Raw genomic sequence first — 6000 nt, 5'->3', positions numbered from 1 at the left:
TTTATCAGTCTCTGTAAATTTAAGGCCAGAAAGGACCACTATGATATGCTCTAGTTCAAAAAGAATTATTTTGGGGGAGTTCTATGGCTTGTGTTATACAGCAGATCAGATTTGATTATCTGACTGGTCCCTTCTGGCTGTGGAATCTATGCATCACCTAATCTGACTTCCTGCATAACACAGGCCATAAAATCTCACCAGGGATACCTACAGTGAAGGGAATTATTCTTAGACCAAAGAGTAGACATCTGTACTATAACATAAACAATTCCCTTTATTTTAATGTTCATTTAAAACCTTGGATCTTGTACAGCTGGGCCCTGATCCAACTCTCACTGAACTCAACTGAAAGATGCCCACTGATTTCAATAGGCTTTGTCTCTGGCCCTTGCTGTCTAGATCTGCCTCACCCTGGCCAGGGCCACCCAGAGGATTCAGGGGGCCTGGGGCAAAGCAATTCAGGGGCCCTTTCCATAAAAAAAAGTTGCAATACTATAGAATACTGTATTCTCGTGGGAGCTCCTGCGGGGCCTGAGGCAAATTGCCCCAGTTGCACTCCTCGCCCCCTGGGAAGCCCTGGGAAAAATAAACATTTAAAAACCTTTCGCATCTCAGCACAAACCCAGTTTTGAGAAACTTTCTTTTCAAGTCACCTTTACAAGGTATCACTGGTTCTCAGCATCAGCTAGTGCTAAAAGGCACTAAAGCTCATTTAAAGGGTTGGACAAATATTTTCCGTCAAAACTTTTTTTGGATTGAAAACTAGGGGTTTTTAAAAAGCAGAAAAAATCACGGACGTCTGCTTTCCTTCAAAATTTGTGTTTTTTTTTAATTGAAAAGCTGAAGTTAGTCTGCCAAAACCTGAACATGGTTTGGAGTTTCAGAAGTATGTGGCCAAATATTTGCTGCTTACTGTGTTTGATTGTTTAAAGAAACAATACAAAAATTCTTTAAAAAAATCCAAAACTTTTGAACCACCTTGGCTTGTGACCAAACGCCTGAGCCCATCCAGTCAGAGATTTTCCCAGGTTTCTGATATTCTGGTGGCTTCCTTGACTCATATCTGTCTCCATAACTTTGGGTTCATTTAGGTTTGAAAATAAGAATAAGTAGTAATTGGAGATATACCAGTTTCCTAGAACTGAAACAGACCTTGAAAGATCATTGAGTCCAGCCCCCTGCCTTCACTAGCAGGACCAAGTACTGATTTTTGCCCTAGATCCTTCAGTGATCCCCACAAGGACTGAATTCACAACCTTGGGTTTAGCAGGCCAATGCTCAAACCACTGAGCTATCCCTCCCCACGGACCCTACTGGGTCAGACCAAAGGTCCATCCAGCCCAGTATCCTGTCTACCGACAGTGGCCAATGCCAAGTGCCCCAGAGGAAGTGAACCTAACAGGTAATGACCAAGTGACCTCTCCCCTGCCATCCATCTCCACCCTCTGACAAACAGAGTCTAGGGACACCTTTCCTTACCCCATCCTGGCTAATAGCCATTAATGGACTTAACCTCCATGAATTTATCTGTTTCCTAGAGACTGGCTCCATGGGGTCCGTCACAAACTGTAGACAGTTACTGTGGGTTTGTCTTTAGTATAGCTTATGTACGTACTCCATGAACTGAGCATTTGAGCTTGTTCCAGAGTCTGGGATGAGCCTATGTTGTGAAAACTGAAATGCTCAAAATAGCACATGCACGTGAATGGACACAGGGTGCTAAAATTAAATTAACCCAGGCGGTCTCAAACTGGCGGGTCAGGACCCCCTCAGGGGTCACGAGGTTATTACTGGGGGTCACGAGCTGTCAGCCTTCACCTCAAACCCTGCTTTGGCTCCAGCGTTTATAATAAGTGTTAAATATATTTAAAAGTGTTTTTAATTTAAAAGGGGGAGATCACCCTCAGAAGTTTGATATGTGAAAGGGGTCACCAGTACAAAAGTTTGCAAACCATTGAATTAACCCATCTGGAGCCTCGGGGAATGCAGGGGAGGGGGATCTCCCTCCGTAGGGTTGAGAAGGAGGTAGGTGGTGTAGGATATTGCTCATCTCATGTGATCCCTCCCCCATGACTCTCTTGGCTTTATCACTGTTAATGTAAAGTGGCTAATTTTAAATGAAGCAACCCTTCCCTGACATGAATCTTCCTATGGCACTGAAATTAAATGTAGACTATAATTTGGGGCATTTGAGAAGTGAAAGGGATGGTAGCCCTAAGGGAAAAGATAACCGCTTGGATCTTTGTGTTAAATAGCTGTTTGCAAGCCTCAAACTGTAGAATGAGCTTTAGGGTAGGGAAGGCTGTGCCTCCCCAAACAGCCTGGCCCTGCCCCCTATCTGACTCGCACTCATTTCCCAACCCCCAACTGCCCCCCTCAGAATCCCCAACTCATCCTGATCCTTGTCCCGACTGCTCCCCCTACATCCCCCCCAACCACCACCCTGGGACCCCATCCCCAATGAACTCCCCAATGCTCCCTATCCCCTGACTGCCCTAACCCCTATCCACCCCCTCGCTGAGTCTTGACAGACTCCCGAAATGCCCATGATCCAACCCCCCATTCCCCATCACCTGACTGCCCTCCCCCCAGAACCCCTGTCCAGGGCCGCTCCTGGACGCAGTGCACTGAGGCGCCGGGGGATGGGGAAAGGTGGAGGCGGGGAGGAGCCTCCGACATTCTCATGGGGGCCCCTGTGGGACCCGAGGCAAATTGCCCCACTTGCTCCCCCCTCTGGGTGGCCCTGACCTTGGTATATATTTGATTAGCTTTTGAATGTCCCTTCCAACATATTTCCCCACTTGCCTGCCCCTGGGCGGCCCTGGCCATGCTAGTAGCAAGTAATCTGGTATCATTGCATGACAAAGCATGGCAGTGTATGGTCCCGCTGTTTGCTGGCATTCAAGCAACATCTGTTCTTTATCTCACTGTGTTATCCTCAGGAGAGTGATATTGTTCATGGTAACCTGGTTGAAATATGGGAATTTAATTAAGGGTAGAGAGGTGGCCGTTCCTACAGGACTGTTTGCCTGTGGCTGAAAAGAAATCCTTCCCTGCAGTTAGCCAAGCGGTAGGGGGGAGGGGTGGGGCATTGGCACTGAGCTGTTCGTGTTTGGCTAGCAGGGATCCTCCCTGATATCAGCCACGTAGTGGGGGGAGGGGTAAAGTGATCATCCCAGAGAATTGGATGGGGGGGAGGTTAGTTTGGTTGCTGCAGCTGCACGTTAACACGAAAACCACAGCACTCAACAGGCTTTGCTTGGTATGGGAAAGGAGGGCGCTGCTTTTATGAAGGTTGCAGAAGCCGAAAGACAGTGGCTTACCATGGCTGCAAACAAGCCAAATTCTGTTGCCCGGCCCTGTGTCTGTGATCTCTAACACCAAAGCCGCAGGCACTCAATATTAAGATGCAAAATGCTACCTTGTACCGAAATCACATGTGCAATGTAATGTGAATAGTGTTGTTCACCATGAAAAAGTGTACACATTGTTCTATAAAATGTATCTTTTTAAATACTTCTCTCTCTTTTTTCCTTCCCGCAGCTGCAAATTTTTCAAGCCTCCCTCCTCTGTCCCGAAGGCTATCTCAGATAAGGCAGCGAAAAAAACACACATGAGATGAAATGTTCTCTGAGATCATGCAGTCGACCTGCAGTGAAAGAGCTCATTTGAATGAGTGAAAGGACACAGTATCACAGTACAGGAAAGTGGCCAACGAACATGAGGATAGGAGGGAAGAACTTGAGGACAGGAGGGACGAACGTGAGGACAGGAGGGACGCTCGAGATGAGAGGTGGCGTCAGAAAGATCAGAGGAGGCAGGATGCAATGCTGCAGCTACTGCAGGATCAAATGGACATGCTCCAGCATCTGGTGGAGCTTCAGGAACGGCAGCAGGATCACAGAGTGCCGCTGCAGCCCCTGTATAACCGCCCTTCCACCTCCCCAGGTTCCATAGCCTCCTCACCCAGATATGTAAGAACGCGCGGGGGGAGGCTCTGTGCACCCGCCCACTCCACCCATGTGGACAGTCCAGCCAAAAGGCTGTCATTCAACAACTTTTGAAGTGGCCTTTTCCTTCCTTTCCTCCTCCCCTCTTACTACACCCCTACCTTGTCAGTTCTCTGCCTATTTTTATAATCAGTTAATAAAGAATATATAGTTTTTAAATTATAGTGACTTTATTTCCTTTGAAAGTAAGCTGTGATCGAAGAGGGGAGGGTGGACGACTCAGGGAAGGAGTCAATCAAGGGGGCATGTTTTCATCAAGGAGAAACAAACAGAACTCTCACACCATAGCCTGGCCAGTCATGAAACTGGTTTTCAAAGCTTCTCTGATGTGCAGCGCTTCCTGGTGTGCTCTTCTAATCGCCCCGTGTCTGGTTGAGCGTAATCAGCAGCCACATGTTTTGCCCCAACCTCCCACCCTGCCATAAGTGTCTCTCCCTTACTCTCACAGAGATTGTGGAGCGCACAGCAAGCAGAAATAACAATGGGAATATTAGTTTGGCTGAGGTCTAAGCGAGTCAGTAAAGTGCGCCAGCATCTCTTTAAATGTCCAAATGCACATTCTACCACTATTCTGCACTTGCTCAGCCTATATTTGAACAGCTCCTGACTACTGTCCAGGCTGCCTGTGTACGGCTTCATGAGCCATGGCATTAAGGGGAGCCTGGGTCCCCAAGGATAACTATAGGCATTTAAACATCCCCAATGGTTATTTTCTGGTCTGGGAAGTAAATCTCTTGCTGCAGCCATTTAAACAGATGTTTATATGTTTAAACAGTGTTTCTGAAGATGCGAGTGTCATGAACCCTTCCCGCCATCCCACATTGATGTTGGTGAAACGTCCCTTGTGATCCAACAGTGCTTGCAACACCATTGAAAAATACCCCTTGCGGTTTATGTACTGGCTGCCCTGGTGCTCCGATGCCAAGATAGGGATATGAGTTCCATCTATCGCCCTATCACAGTTAGGGAATCTCATTGCAGCAAAGCCATCCTCTATGACCTGCACATTTCCCAGAGTCACTACCTTTGGTAGCAACAGCTTAGTCAGTGCTTTGGCTACTTGCATCACAGCAGCCCCCACAGTAGATTTACCCACTCCAAATTGATTCCCGACTGATTGGTAACTGTCTGGCGTTGCAAGCTTCCACAGGGCTATGCCACTCACTTCTAAACTTGAGGGCTGCTCTCATTTTGGTGTCTGTGCTTCAGGGCAAGGGGCAGCAAGTCACAAAGTTCCCTGACAGTGGCCCTACACATACGAAAGTTTTGCAGGCACTGAGAATCGTCCTACAGCTGCAACACTATGTGGTCCCACCAGTCTGTGCTTGTTTCCCAGGCCCAGAACCGGCGTTCCATGGCATGAACCTGCCCCATCATGGTGATCTCCAAAGAACAGGGGCCAGTGGTTTGAGAGAATTGTGTGTCCATGTCCTCATCACTCTCATTGCTGCGCTGCCGCCTCCTCCTTGCCTGGTTTTGTAGGTTCTGGTTCAGTATAAACTGCACAATAATGCACATGGTGTTTGCAATGTTCATGTCTGCTGCATTGAGCTGAGTGGACTCCATGCTTGCCGTGATATGGCGTCTGTACAGGTAACCCAGGAAAAAAGGCGCGAAACAGTTGTCTGCCATTGCTTTCACGGAGGGAGGGAGGGACGGAAGGGGGGAGCCCGTGGGGGAAAAGACCACCACCCAGCTGATTTTGGATCAGACAGCCTGAGGCACCTTTATTGTTATACCTTAAGAACCTCAGAGAAAGGGCGTCAGGCCTGTCTGAAAATAAAAAGTTCGAATCCAGCTTGTGACTTACCCCCAGCCGGAGCCTACGGGCCGGTCCCTCTCCAGACCCCAACAGAGATTTCAAAAGGTCTCTTACCTCTTAAGTGGGCCTGGGGTGTGGGAGGAAACCATCCGCGGTCCTTCGATCCAGGGGGGTCATCCATGGAATCCGAGTCTCGGCACCAAATTTGTGGGGGAAAGGACCACCATC

This window comes from Gopherus evgoodei, chromosome 3 (genome assembly GCF_007399415.2).
Source record: "Gopherus evgoodei ecotype Sinaloan lineage chromosome 3, rGopEvg1_v1.p, whole genome shotgun sequence".
Lineage (NCBI taxonomy): Eukaryota > Metazoa > Chordata > Testudines > Testudinidae > Gopherus > Gopherus evgoodei.
Note: the sequence above shows the minus strand (reverse complement) of the source record.